We start from the raw sequence: 16,238 nt of genomic DNA, 5'->3' as shown, positions 1-16,238 counted from the left end.
TTTGAGAAAATCAAGGTCTTAGTTATTACAACATTAATAGTAAGTTTATTCAGTGGGCAATAGGCATGCACAGATGCGTGATCCGTTATCACTACGTTTTCCACATATGTAAGACAATTGACATGAGAACTCCCTATTTTGGGAGAAAAAAGAGTTTGAATTTGCCAACACTCTTGGCAAATAAGAAATAAACACACTAATAAGGAGGCAATCTAAAACATACCCCTGCCTTAGTCCTTTCCAGTCTGATGTTTTCTTATAGTGAATCTGAACCATTTAGGCAACCTGGACCCAATTATTTGAATGCAGTTTCTGGAGCATCATTGACAGATCCTGGGGAAGACTCCATTTTTGTAATTTCTCCCAGAGGGTAATTCAATCAACTCAGTCAAAAGCACCCCAGAAATCAATAGCCCAGCAGCAAAGGAATTATTTTTGACCCAATTGACCTGGATTCAAGATAATTCATCAGAGTTTGAGCATATATTTTTGAGGATATATCCAAAAGGTAGACCAATCCTTAATTTGTTGGATAGTCCCTTAGGCACCTTTTATGACTGTGTTGAGTTACTGCTCCTCTCCATGAGTCAGGAATCTAACCTGATAGAGAAACCCAATCATAAAATGACTAAGAACATCAGCCCAGTATAGGGAATCTGTTTTAAACAGATTGGAAGGCAAATTGCTAGAATCCGCTTCAGGGACACTTTATTATTCTTGATTATTTATGAGATTACCCACTGTGCTCTGTAATATATTTATTAATTGATTTACTGGCACAGAATCCTTAAAATGATCCATGTTTTACATCAGTAGACTTTGAGATTAATTCTGCCCATATCGGTTCAGTCACTTGGACTTCCAGGCATGCTGGTGATGTCACTAATAAATATGCACCAGAAAAGTTTATAATTATTCTTTGATATTTCCTCATGCATGATGGTCCAGTTGTCTTCATAAAATGTCTTCGTTTTTAGACCCAATAGCATTTTATATTTATTTGTCAGGGATCTAAATTGTCTATTCTGATTTTCATCCCTCCCATTATTTACTCTTCATCTCAATCCGTTCTGCCCCTTTTGTAGCTCTGCATACTCCTAGTCAAATCATTCATTTGAGATATCACTTTCCCTATACTTGCTCTATGATTAGATTTGTAATTTGGTTTTAGGACAGCTATTACTCTTTTAGTCAGAAGTTTTACCACTGAATACCAATTTGACCCTTATCTATCAGATTCTTAACATTTTCATCATGAATAGCTGTTGGAAAGTTTCATCAGTAATAGAAACCCTTATTCTATGGTTGTAGATTACACATGGGTCAAGAGGTGTCCCAAATGTTTATTATGATTTCCTTTAACCACTATTTCCATATCCAAGTGGTCACTTATTCCCAAATCAATCACCTTAAAATCACATCACCAAAAGCCCCAAACTGCTCATATGATATAAACACATAGTTGATTGGGGCCCGTATCCTGTCATATCTAAATATAGTGACCACCAGCAATCACTTTGAAATTGCCTACATAGGTTGATTAGGTTGTGTTGGACTAACTATATTAAGACCTGGTTGCTTCTACCAGAACAATTGCATATCTGAGTCACAACATGTGGTATCTTATATAATCACATTTGCTCTTCCAAACAGCCATCTGCACTTTGAGATAACATTTGTAAGTTTAATCATAAGCCATTATGAATAGAGCAGAGAAAAGAGACACTTCAGGTTAGATATATTGTCATCTAATGTTTCCGTTCTCCATCAAACATATTACAGTTAGTAGGGATGTGGACATTTAAATAAATTAATAAATTGCTTGTTCTATGCTGCCTAACGGATATAAATAGAGCTTGCAAATAGTCAATTACATGTTGTCTCTAGTAGTTACTCTTTCTTCTCAAAGGGTACTTATACTAGGATAATCTGCCCACCTGATGGGTTGAAAGAATTTAAAAGAGTAGCATTATTTGCAGAGAAAACCACTCAATAGAAGGGTACTTCTACAACCAGGTATCCTGAAGGATCAGAAACAAGTACTCCTCCAAAATGAATTTATAAGCCAGTGAGGAAGAGAGCCTTCAGCGATGCGGGCGGCTATTTTCTTACAATAATTTAACCTTCCTTTTTGCTGTTCAGTTTTTATTCTGTGAGGCACAGTCAACTCATAACCACCACAATCAATTTGAAAGTCAAACTGGTCATTTACAATGATATATTTATGATATGGTTCATTGCATCTCCAATTTAACACCACTACTTTTGCCTAGTCTTCTGTGTCCGAATTGCTCCAAGATAGGAAAATGCAACTTCCGTAGAGGGCAACCCCCATGATTTTTAAAAGAAAATTAAGTTGGTTGCACCAATGCTCTTGCTTTTTGATTCAGAAGGGCCGGATCCTCATAGAACTCTATACCATGTAATTACAAATTTGCTCTTTTAAACATAACCTCTGTTGTAATCATGTTAGAGTGAAATTGAACCTTTGCTACTTCACACCTTCTTTCCTTGCTAAATCCTACTGGACACAAATGAGAAGAACAGATTTCTTTTAAAGTGAGTATTAGGTTAACTATAGCTAAGAGTCTACAGAGATTAAAGGGGCTAAGCTTTGACTTTCTTTTTAACATAGGTTGGGGTTTAAACTATAATAAATTAGGGTTCTCAGCCCCCCCCACCTTGAGTTGAGGGAAATATTTCCTTTCTTCACTGGTAGGGTACGAGTGGCTCCATGACATTTGCACTGTTTACTACAGGTCCCTTTTTGCCATATATTTTCTTTCACACTAGGTTATTATAGGATGTGGTGTCTTGATTTAGATGTCCAGTCTATTTTTCTAATATCACTTTCATTGTGAGATTCCACCCCCTTAAATGCTCTATAGGCTATACTAAATCTAGAAATAACCCTATTCTTTCCATACCTTTCCCCATACTTATATGCCAGGCCCAGGCACCGAGACATATGAAAGGATTGTGTGACAGGTCCAATCTCAGGAGCCTCCTCTCATATTCACTATCAGTACCTTCTTTTAAATTGAGTGCAGATGTAATGATCTCCAGTAACAAAATTTGTTTAGCACGTTACCAATTTGCTAAGACCACTCCTTTTAACAACCTCTGAAAAGTAGTCTACATCATGATAAGCACATTTAGCATTGCAAATTCTAGAGTACTTTCTACTGAAATAGAAAGAATGATTTGCACTTTCTGTTTCCATCTGTACTTACTTGAGAATCATGGGGTTTTAGCTGGGAGAGGAGGAAAGATGAGGACTACAATCCCTATCATAGCACATACCATTTACATTTGCCTCAAGTCATTTCCTGTATGGTCTGCAAACTTGAAATCTGCACCTCTTATGAATCAGGCACAAAGTCCACAATTTTGACACTAGACGATTGGTCAAAAGTCAATTTATTGGAAGTTTAAATCAGTGACATCATCAAAGTGGAGCTTATTTTGTCAGAATTCATTACGATATTTGTCACAGAATTTACTGCATCAGTCACATGGCCCACTGGTGGAGATACATATGCAGAACCTGCATTAGAAAAAGACAGTTTAAAATAAGGCTTTTTGTTAGGGCCCTTAGAGCTCATGGTTGGGCTTTCCAAGGATCTGGGCTTTCTACAGTATTAAAATGTTTTGCTACAAAATTCTGGAGTGAAGTTTACAAGACAAAGCAGTTCCTTCTCTCTTGGCACACCCCTGGTCAAGCAAGCTCTGAACCAGCCAGGGGGGTTACATCCATCCTCTCTGTAAGAATCACTAGTCAGAGGAGGATTCAGCTACCACAGATGCCTTCCGTGATCTGGCCGCTTGAGATATCAGAGCACCTGTCATTTCCTAACTCTCCTCACAGCTGCCTGGCTGAGGTTTCCTTACACTGCATGGTTTAGTTTAGAGTCTTAATAGAAGAAATGTTAGGTACCAGGGTCAGTCTCATGTATTAAATGATTGGGTCAAATGTATTAGATGTATCAAGAGACAGCAACAAAAGATACAAATTGATAGGAAGCAGGAAAGCTCAAAAAAGCATTAAGTGCCTTCCAAATGTCTCAGTACCTCATTGAGCTACTGTGATCTAGTCTCCATGTTTAGTGCACACGTCATTTCTGTTCATTCAATGTTCATTAGGTCTACACAGCCCCCAAAGGAAATAAAGCAAAGGGAGTAGAACAGAATGGAGGAAGCACAAATAGTACCAAAATAAATACCAGTGCCCGTCCCAAAAAGTATTAAATAGCACACAAAGTACTCCCTTAAGCCAAATGGTTGAGCCCTAGTAGGCAGCGTGCAAAACTCAAATCACTCAAACAAGCATCCTAGAAAATCCAGAAAAAGGGGTTTGCTAATCTGACACAAACCTGGCCTAGACCAGTCTTGCTTAGCCTCTTTTCCACACATGCTCAGCACCACCAATTTCTCCTATCTTAGAATCCTCTAACCAACTGTCTGACTCATCAAGCTGCTTGAAAGAGATGTGGGAAGGGTTTGGCATGGTGGTGATGCAATCTGGAGCACGTATGGGGCTTAGGACCCAAGGCTCTGTGGTATGAGGTCTGGCCACAGTGATGAGAATGCCAACCAAAGCCAACTTCTTGAACCACCAAACTCTGGGACCTTCAATGGCCTTCAGCAGACCCCAACACAAAGGCCATGTGGTCAAATAGTACACAGGCCTGCGATAGTGCTCCTTGTTGCCCAGCTCCAACACCATACAAATGGCACCAGATGGGGAAACTATTGATTGGGCATGGGTGAGATTTTACGGCTCCACCCTACTATCCCAGCTCTCTAGAATTCCCATGCTCTTTCTGTTGCATCTGTTGCACCAGCCAAAGATAGCATCTCCTCCTCACAGTGCCTAGCCTCAGCATTTCCTCCTCTCCATAGATTTGTTAATGAAATAAAAGCATAACAACTCCTGTTGAATGGGGTTGGTAGAGAGAGTAATTAGTTCCTGGGAGAACTGCTGTCAGTCGAGACACTAAATATATTTAGAACATTTAACTTTACATGTGGCAGGCATGGCCAGAATTGACCACATACATACCACTCCTTGCACACCGTGCTTGGGATATGAGAAATGTAGATCAACAAGAAAAATGTTAAGCTTAAACAATATCTATTTGAAGTATCATGTTGCACATGTGAATGGCCAAGCTCAAGGACCAACAGCATTCAAAATATTATTGTTATAATGGGGCATTGCACAAAAAGTAATGAATTTCTATTTTGGATTGCTAGGAAATAGCTTGAGGTACGGTACCATCACTTGCCACCGCAGGAAATACATAGTATTATGAATATGTATCTTCCTATGGAGGGTGATACCAAATCTTCAACAGTGCCAGGAAAGATGACTCATATTGTGCAGCCTTATATACAGCTTCTCCTGGTATCCCTTCAACAGATTTAATACCTGAAGTTCTTAAACTGATTTCTAAATAGTGTAGCACGTATGTGGCTGCAGAACCTGTTATGAAAGTGATTGCCAATGCTGACAGCATAGCCAAGAATGTCCTTGGCCAAATTATGAGTGGCATAGCACAATGGAACAGATGCCAAAGGTAAGCAGCAACTTCACAAGGCCAGAAAGAAGTGCATTTACTGTAAATTATTTCTAATTTTTATGCTTCACTGGGTAGCAACACTCTGATAACCAAGTCAAAAATGCCTTAATTTAAATCTCAAACCTAAAAATAAAGGAATTTAAAAGAGAAAAAACATGAGCTAAGATCTCAAGAAGATGGTCCTAAAATTAAAACAGATTATAAAAAAACAAACATCAGTATTATCATAAAAAGGAATAGCAAGGGTTTATGATTTAAATAGTACTAGTTGAATTTATTAATAAAGGTGACATAGTTGGCATTATTTTGGTATTTTTATATAACAAAATTTAAGTACACCATTATGTCACATCGCCTAATTTGAGGGAGAAATTTTAATTTGAATACAGGATGTACATTCCAGGTTTTCAACACGGGGACCTTTCAGGCGGATTTTTTTTGCCCGAACGGACCATTTGGGTATTTATTTAGTACAAAACTACAAATCTGAACTTGAGCATCAGTCTTTTGAATGTGAAGCACAGTTCCATAAATGTGGACAGTCACCAAACATTTGGGTAATTTTTTATGACAAAACTACAAATTCAAACATTTACCCAAATAGACCATTCTTGTAATTTTTTTGCAACTGTCCTAGTCAGTGAGTAGAAAATCACAATACAGATGAAGACAAGTAAAAATAATCTAAAAACAGGTCTCACATCTACATCACAAAATACTCATAGTACAGGGTTGATGCGAACAAGTGACAGTATTTCACAGATGTTACATTTGGGAGGCACACTGCAGGTTTACCTGTTCACCTCAGGGATATAAGTATAGTCTTCGGTGTTTTGAAGCACACATTATAGAGCTGAAACAGAGGTGAATGTAGTCAGATGTGGATGGCATGCGTGTAACTGATGCTCAGTTAGATGGAGACCTTTAGCATATAAACAAAAGTGTCATGTAATTAGCAGGATGCAAAATACATTTCAAAAAGTCGAAAATTCCTTTTCAAATATGATTTTCCTGAGGTATTAGCAAGCGATGGAAGGGTAATAGCTCCAGAGTGCCTAAGCAGGTTTCATACACTTGAACTCCCTTCTCAACACTCTAAAAATGTTACAACCATTGGTGGGCTTTTAAGTTTTAGCACACATATCTTCCATATGATGCTAAACGGGTTAAGACATTAAACATGCATCCACAGATGGGGTATATTGAGACACATGGTTGCTTCTGCTTATCTGTAGATGCCCAATCACAAACACAACCTAGTGATGAGGATTGTTCCCAGTCAGTAAGGCTTCACATATATAGTGTACACACTGAAGATTAGACCATCACCGTAGTATGCAAATCACATTGTGCTAAACAGCCAAACAGCATTTTGTGCCAGTTGAACAAATATTAATTTCAATGCAAACTGTCATAATTAGAGATCCATGGCAAAGGGAAAAAAAGATTGATGTTACATCAACCTGTATAACACATTAGGCAGCCACAATGCTAGTATCCACAAATCTAGGGCTCTTCAGGTGAGATCGGTCTAATGGGCTGTGATGGAGAAAAGTATGGACATCCAGTCTGAATATGACCATTCAATATCAACAGGCAATCCAGCATGCACTCCATGTACTCCATGTTATACCTACATATGACGATAACACAGAATTCTATAAAGATGCTATTCCCAATCTGCCATATCATAAGGCACCCGACGAAGACGGGTACCCGGCAGAATTCTATAAATGGGCGGGGGAGGATTTGGTGGAAACCCTCTATGAGGCCTTCTGTGGGGCCACACAAACTGGCTCTCCATCCATTATCCAACAGAGCCTCTATTGTAGTACTGCCCAAACCGGGTAAGGACCCCCTTATGTGTGGCAGCTACCGCTCTATCTCCCTCCTCAATGGAGATGTTAAGATCCTGGCAAGGATACTCGCGGCACGTCCCAAGAAAGTTATACCTTCCCTGGTTCATCACACGCAGGTTGGCTTTGTGCCAGCCCGTTCTTCCAGAAATCACCTCTGCACACTATTCCATGCTATCTGGGCAACACGGGACTCGCACGGGGAAGCACTAGCCCTCTCTCTGCATGCTGAGAAGGCCTTCGATCGCATAGAGTGGTGGTACCTCTTCGAAACACTGAAGCATTTTGGCCTCGGAACCAGTTTTATCAAAATGGTACGCCTGCTATACAAGTCTCCGACCGCACAGGTCAACTCGGGGAGTTCCTTTCTGAATCGTTCCCGGTGCGCAGGGGTACCCGCCAGGGCTGCCCTCTGTCACCCTCGTTGTTCCTTCTGGCTGGATGATATTCTTCTTAACCTTACTGACTTACCCAAGTCCTTGCCGGCAGTGCGCACCATCCTCTCTGAGTTTGATCTCCTGTCAGGATATAGAATTAACTGGGGTAAGGGCGAGGCCTTACCGTTATCCCCGGTAACAGTGAGCGCATCAGTCCGAGATTTCTCAGTCAAATGGAAATGATTGCGCCTGTAATACCTTGGCATATATATTAATAGTGGACTACAGAACATGATCACGGATAATCTAGACCCGCTTTTAACCAATATGAAAAGTGACTTTGATAAATAGACACAGCTAGGCTTATCCATGTGGGGCAGAGCTCAGGCAGTACAAATGGTAACCTTCCCATGCTTTCTATATGTCTTGGGTATGATACTTCTGCAGATTCCTCTGTGGACACTTCGGGAGATAGACCAACGCATTTGGTCCTTTGTGTGGGGATCAATGCGTCCGAGACTACCCGAGGCAGCATTGCTAGCCAGGTGCAAGTACGGGGGTTGGGCCTCCCTTCCGTGGAACACCATGCACTTGTGTTACACCTCTCGCAATTAGTGTATATGCATGAAATATGCCCCCATGGGTGGAGATGGAGAGAGCTCTCTTCCGTCCCTCAGCGGGATTACAGATACTCTATGACTCAATCCTTACTCCCTCGCTCTCCACCAACCCCATGGTCAGAGCCATGCGTAGTTCCTGGACTCATGCCCACCGCTTACTCAAAATTGATCCCCGGATCCATGACAAAGCACCGCTATGGGCAAAGGGGGAGTGCTTATAGGTAAGAAAACCATCTTCTGGTAAAAATGGCGCTCAAAAGGCCTTTACCAACTACATCAACTCCTACATGGGGGCACATTGAAATCCTTTACAGAATTGAGAGAGGAATTTGATCTGCCTAGGCATCACCTATGGTGCTTCGTTCAGCTTAAACACTGCTTAGAGGGACGACTAGGAAGGCCCCCATGGGACCTTCCTCAGTTTCCGATACTTCACTATTTGGAGACTTGGGGATCTTCCCGGGGCACAATCTCCGGGCTCCACACCCAGTTAAATTGTCACCTTGTCTCCCTCACACTTTTACTCTACACTAAGGCAAAATGGCAGGCACGCCTTCAGACTGAATACGAATTGGAGGATTGGGCTGAAATTATAGCGGCCAGGGACCGGGGGGGCCGGGGAAGCTCACCTGAAATTCAGCCTATTCAAGTCAGTGCGTGATTGTTATTGGACCCTGCATAAGTTGCGCTCGGCAGGTTTATTATCTCATGCCTCTTGCTGGAAATGCCCTCATGATCATTGTGATCTGCTTCACATTCTGCATGATTGTCTAGTTATACACACTTTCTGGCAGAAGGTAGGGCATACCCTCAGAGAGATACTTCAATTACCAACCTCTCTCACTCCTTCCCTCTTATTATTACATGATACCGTGATTTAAGCTGCCTAACACGACCACAACAACATCTACTACATAGTGCTCTTGCTTCAGCTAAGGTGTGCATACTGAGACACTGAGGTACGACTCAAGTTCCTCTTCATAGGAAATGGATTGCTGCTTTGTATCAGGCAGCCATGCATGAGAAACTCATATATAGTCTCCAAGACAAGCTAGAGGTTTTGCTCCAGACACCCTTCCTGCCTGCGCCAAGGGATTAGGAGGCTACGCGCCCACATACTGGGCTACCATCGTGCCTTTCCATTTGGAGATGTTGACCCCCTCCCTTCTGATCTCATTTGAGCCTTTAGTGGTCTGCTGTGGAGCAGATGGGATATGCTCATCTATCATCCATTCATAGGGCTCCCATCCTCTCCAGTACATACCACCCCCTCCACGAATCTGCTACCACCACGCATATCCTCCCCCAGGATTCACCACAGTACATTCCCTCACCCTTCCCCATTACATCCCCATCTCCTCTCCTTACTTCTTCCCCGGCCGACACCCTTGTTCATGCTCTTGTTCTTGTCCTTGTTTTTGTTCTAGTTCTTGTTTCTGTTTCCACTCTATACCCTTCTCATAGTTTCATAATTACGTTTTACTTTTTCCCCTCTTTCTTCCCTCTCACGAATATTGTGTCCCTACTTCTGTCTCCTCCTTTCTGATGCTGGCTCCTCTACCTTACAGTTCAAAATTAATCCTTGAGCAGTGGAGCAACACGAACGACGTTCACCATTCTTAGGGCTCCAAGTCTAGCATCAACTACTCTCACTCTTTCACCAACATGATCTCTATTGCCTCAAACTCTATGTACTAAGTAGGGGCACCCCTAACACCTTAATACCCCCCAGTGTGTGCTTGACAGGGCAATCAGTGAAATTATCTCATCGCATATCCCCCTCTTCTCGATCCTCCCTGCATGTCCATAGACCTGCCTCCCCAGACCTATAAGCCCGGCCTGTCCTTCTTCTGACCTCCTTCCCTCTCTTCTATCATTTATCCCTGTATTACAGAACTGGGATATACACGAGCCACGCATCGCCTTCTATAGGCTTTTCCAGTAACTACCCTACTTTGCTAGGTTCCCCTCTCTGTCACCCACAGACAGTAAATGAGTGGGGATTGATCTAACAATCTGGACCAAGTGTGAACACTGTCATGGAGATTTGTTTGGAATCGTGGTAGTTTCTTTCTACAACTATGAAGTTGCTTATGTTGGAATGTTAGTTACACTGTATTATGGAATGCTGCTTTTGGTGTTGAAGCCATGCTTACCGTTTATTTGCCCATGGTCATGTTGTAACTTCGCATGATTTTAGCCTTCTACATTTCTGGTTTTGTTTCGGTAGAGGGGCTGGGTCTAAGAACAGGAAAATTGTCTATTGTATGTTGGAAGTGATCGGAGCACTATGTTAATTTTTCTGTTCTCGATTTTTTGCTTCTAAAAATTTCTAATAAAGAAATACAACACAAAAAAAATAATTCTATAAAGATGGCTCAATGCTGGTGGACTCAGTACTGTTGTGCCACTGACGCAGAGGCTTAGAGAGCATTTCAGAATAAGGAATTTACAATTAAACACATTCATGTAAAACTGAAGAGCAGCAAAAGTATCATCTAGGTCTAAACACAATTTAATTACTCTTGCAGCCATGGTAATCACACAGGATTTTTCATACTATTCCAAAGAAGCAGCTAAGCATGCATGAGAAAAAGAGAAATCAGTGGTTTACTAAGAATTATGGAGAATGATCTTTGAATGATAAACAAGATGGTGTTTTCAGTTGTGAAATTCAAATCCTCAGCATCTAAACATTATAAAAGATTGAAAAGGAACACATACAACTTTGGGCAGTAATTCTGCCTTATGAAACTTAGGCCCATATTTATGGAAAGTTAGCGTTGCTTTAGCATCATTTATCTTGATACTAAAGAGGCACTAACTTAACTCCACATTTATATTTTGATGCTAGACTAGTCTAGCATCAAAATATTGGAGTTAGCACCATTTCTAGGAAACGCCAATCCATCTTGTATCAATGAGATGCAAGGTAGACGTTCCATTCCTAAAAATGACGCTAGCCCCCAGCGCCATATTTAACACCTGATGCAGAAACAACACACAACTAGGAGGGTGGCCTAAATAATGGCACTAAGCCCCATTAGCGTCATTATTCAATGTCTGGTCTTACCAAGCGTTAAAGTGCAGGTAGGTCTATTTCCATGGGAAAACACCATAGAATGGAAACATTAATGCCCACCCCAAGCCCCAGCATCGTCACCACCCACACCACAAGGACACTACAGGTGGAACGAGCCCATACCAGGTAAGTTGCAGGTAAGTGTATGTGTGTGCCACTGGGGGGCCCTTACATGGGGTCCCCTGCCTAGCACTGGGTATGTTGGGCATGCCCTGGGGACACTGGTCCCCGGTAGTGGGCATTGGAGTAGTGGTAATGACTCCTGTCTTCACTTAGACAGGAGTCATTTTTTGGCTGCTTCTGCATCAAACAATTATGCTAGTCTGACTAGTGGCTGATATTTTGCCGCAAATCAGCCTACTGTCATTTTTTACCCACTAGCGCCATTTCCCCTAATGCCATCCCTCATTGGATAGCATCTTTTTTTGAAACACTAGCCATTTATTAGCACTATCGTGCAGCATTTCTTAAATATGGTGCACGGATGGCATTAGCTTGTGTTGCAAAAAATGGCGCACAAATACACTAACGCAATTGTGCGCCATTTTTCATAAATATGGGCCTTAATATCTTCCATTGTTAGGAAATTCTGTATGATTTACATTATTTGGTAACTGACCATCCAGTACAGTTAATTTCAATAACATGTAGCAGTCCACTTGTGATGTCAGCTATTCATAAGTATGTCAAATTATATTCAGGCTGAAACATAACTGTACAAATGCCCATTAACAGTGACACTGAAATCACCCATTTCAGAAGAGTACACATTCTTATAGAATGGGTCCTATCCAGCTAATTTTGTGAGAACATGTTGCTTTTAAAGCGCAGGATTAATATGACTATAAATTAAAAAACTGAATATTATGATTATGAGTTATCATTGCCATGTTGCTTTACTGGCCAAAGATTAACAAGGTCTCATAGGTTCCAGAGTTTCAGTGTTATTGAAAAAAACATAAAGGTTAAACTTTGCAGTTGATTACTACACATCACAAGTGCAAGACTCGCAGTGAGTATATTGTCGTGGAGCTGGCAGTCTCCCCACCAGCCCCATTACAAGGTTTCCATTGGGCTGACCAGCAGAACCCAAGGTTTCCGCCAGTCAGCCCAGTGGAAACTGTGTGGCAACATTGGTCTCTGCTTCACATGGACCTGAGGGCATCACACAAGAAAGCCCCTCCAGCACCCTCGCAATGAGCACTGTCTGTCAAATCAGACAGTGCCCTTTCCGATGGTGCTGGGTAGGGCCCTCCCTGTGACCCCCACCACTGGCCTACCGCCAGCCTTTCTGTGGTGGTCATACCGCCAAGGAAAGACTGGCGGTAAGTAGAGTTGTAATCAGCCAGGTGGCACGGACCTCATCGTCACCCCGGCTGAGTACAACTCAGACTGCCGACAGGCCATCGGGAACCATGTTCCTAGTAGGGAAGGCAGTCCCCTGGCAGTCTGATCACCAGGGTCGTAATGTGGCGGTCGGACCTCTACAGTTGCGTGGGTTCAACTGTCATTGCAAGGACTGCCAGCCTCCTAATGAGGCCCTTAGTAACCAGACAGCCTACACACTTCAATTCAGCGATTTATTAGGCGCTATTTTTCAGTCTTCTATTACAACAGTGATAGCTCCACAAATTAGGTCAGTAACTATAAGGTTACAAAATACTTGTCATTAAATCTTAGGGTCATTGTGGCTAGCTTTTAAATTTTTTACATTCACAAACTTCTGGGTTTTCTTTAATATTAGTCATAAGTGGGGGAAATCTCAATTTCTTAATTTTGTTGCTATTTTTTTTACAGTGACCGAGCCAATACATATAATGAGTTAGCACTCATAGATAGAATCTTGCACCTTTTTTGACTATTTATCATTTTTTATGTATCAAACAGTTGTGTATAGTATTACATATTTATGTTAAACATGATACATTTTATTCCATTGCTGGGTTTTAAACTATCAACTGTTGGTAACAACCAATTATGATTTGTAATTGCCTGATGTGGTAAAGTTACAATACAGTACGTCATTCAACCAGCAAGTCCTTGAAACGAAATACATCTTTAGATGTGGTTTGGTTCCTCAAAGTGTTTAGTTCCTCCTGTAAATTTTCAGTTCAAATGTGTAACAAATTAAAAAAGAGATTGGGGTACTTTCTAATGTAGTCTTTGGTAGCATTATAATGGACTTGTCTGAATTACTATACTTGTCAGAGATTAAAGTAATTCTTGTGTACAGTACTTGTTAGAAATGCAGTCTCTAGTTAGCAATGGTTTGCATCCTTTCCCAGTAGGGACCTTCACTCTAGTCAGCATAAGGGAGTCACACAGCTAAGATAACCCCTGCTCACCCCATTGGTAGCTTGGTTCAAGCAGTCAAGCTTATCTCAGAAGCAATGTGTAAAGTATTTGTGCACACATACAGTAACAGAGTGAAAACACCACATTATTATTATTAAATAACTTTATTCGACTTGCAACAAGTCATAAAAGCAACAAATAAAACATCTTATGTATATAAAAATACAATAAATACAGTAATGTGAATAAATACCAAATACATTATCATATATACAATTGAGGAAAATAGAATAGTCTAATTTAACTTAATGCCAGTGTACCCATAGACTTTCTTATTGTTATCACAGAGCATAAAAAGTTTGCTAAATTTCCACATATTTCAATAGAAGATAAAATCTGTAAATTAATATACGCAGCGCGACACTGTTGCACTTTAATAGATCTTAAAAATTGCAATAGCATGCGCTTTCTCTGTTTTTCATAAAATTTACAAAAAAGGACCACATGTATAGTGGTTTGTGCAGCTTTTGCATCACAAGGACATGCCCCTGAAATTGGGCTCCAGTCATTCATACTTGGAAAAGTTACAAAGCGATGGAACGTGTCTAGCCTTAATCTTGTGAGAACAAAACGATGCCGAGGTTTTGCCATGTTTACCAGATAAGGCTGCAAACCCTCTGTGGACAGGATTAGATGATTAGACATGACACTATGCTTTTTTTACTCTACTTCCCATCGCTGGTCTTCTAAATACTTCAAGGTCAGGGTCCTCAAATCCTTCCTAGACAGTCCTTCCAGTAATTCTGGGTTTGTATAAAATTCTTGGTGGCCCAGGTTTCCAAAAAAGGTCATGACATACCTCAGCCATGGGACTCTCATGGAGTATGCAGATGCCATGCAATCAGGTATGTCGCCGTGCCATTAGGTACCATTAGCAAATATTTTAGGAAATCATTTTCCACCATTTGGATCGAGTTGCAATTAGTATATCCCCAGATGCCTGATCCATACATGGCAGCTGGAATACATTTAGTTCTATAAACTTTTACCATATTGTGTGGGGTAATTACCCCTAGCTTTTTGGAAAAGATCTTCAGGGCCGCCGTTGTTTTCACAATCTGTGCTTTTTTAGTTTTCACACAGTGTGCCCAGGAGCCTTGCTTATCAAACATTATACCCAAGTATGAGAATGTTCGAGCTATCTCGATTTTTCATCTTGTGTATTAATGTTATATTTCTTACTCATTTTCCTTTCGCAATTTATTGTGAAGGTTTTAGAGCGATTGACTGTGAGGCCCAAGTCTGTCATAAAAGTTATACAGGTAGTTAAAAGTTTTTGGAGAGCTAGAGGAGTCCGGGCCATAAGTACAGCGTCGTCTGCGTAGAGTAGGGCCGGGATAGAGCGTTGGCCTATTTGAGGTAGATCTTTACATGTATTTATTAATTTGCGTTCTAAGTTATTTATATGTAGTGAGAACAGGAATGGGGCTAATACGCAGCCTTGACGTACTCCTCTGTGTATACCAAAAGGCCTAATACATTCACCTCTTATCCCATATCTCCCCCTTGCTCTGCATCCTGAGTAGAGATCCCGTATAAACTGTATTATTGTCAAGTCAACCGCTATACTACTTAAGCTGTCACATAATTTTCCCTGTATTACGCAATCAAATGCTGAAGATAGATCTATAAAGGCCAAATACAAATTGCCCTCCCTTATTTTTGTGTATTTCCCAATTATGATGTTTAAGTTCAGTCCTTGCTCCGCCGTGCCTATTCCTGTGCGGAAACCATACTGTGGTTCAGTTAAAATATATTTTTCCTCCGCCCACGATTACAATCTATTTAGTATAATTCTCCCTGCTAGTTTAGCTGTCATATCAAGTAAAGAGATAGGTCTATAGCAAGCTGGATTAAGGCGATCACCTTTCTTATATATATGGACAATAATAGAGTCTACCCAAGATGATGGTGGTCCTTGCGTGCAGGAGGCCCTCAGTGCCTGCGTCAGTAAGGGGCCCCATACTTGTATATTTGCCTTATGTAAGTCTACTGGGACACCATCAGGGCCTGGAGCTTTCCCCGCTTTACTTGAATTTATGGCTTCTACTACCTTATCTAAAGTAAACTGAGGTGTTAAAATCATGGGTTGATTTTGCTGATTAGCGAAGCTCATTAAGGGATCTAATAGTTCTATATCACCAACCTGTCTATATACCTTAGAGAAATAATCGATCCAATCCTCTTCTGATATTGCAATTTCCATTCTTGGGACATCTCTATCTCCTGTATTAGGAGTATTAATTGTTATCCTTTATCAAGCTGGCTTTGTGGAGCGTTTCCCACATATGCCCTTTCAAAGTAGATTTCCTTTTTTTAGTAGCTGCCTTATATTCCTGTTTCCGTATCCGTATCTCATTCGGACA

The sequence above is a fragment of the Pleurodeles waltl genome, chromosome 4_2 (genome assembly GCF_031143425.1).
Source record: "Pleurodeles waltl isolate 20211129_DDA chromosome 4_2, aPleWal1.hap1.20221129, whole genome shotgun sequence".
In the NCBI taxonomy this organism is placed as follows: Eukaryota; Metazoa; Chordata; class Amphibia; order Caudata; family Salamandridae; genus Pleurodeles; species Pleurodeles waltl.
The sequence above is the reverse complement of the archived record's forward strand: the minus strand, read 5'-3'. Positions refer to the sequence as shown.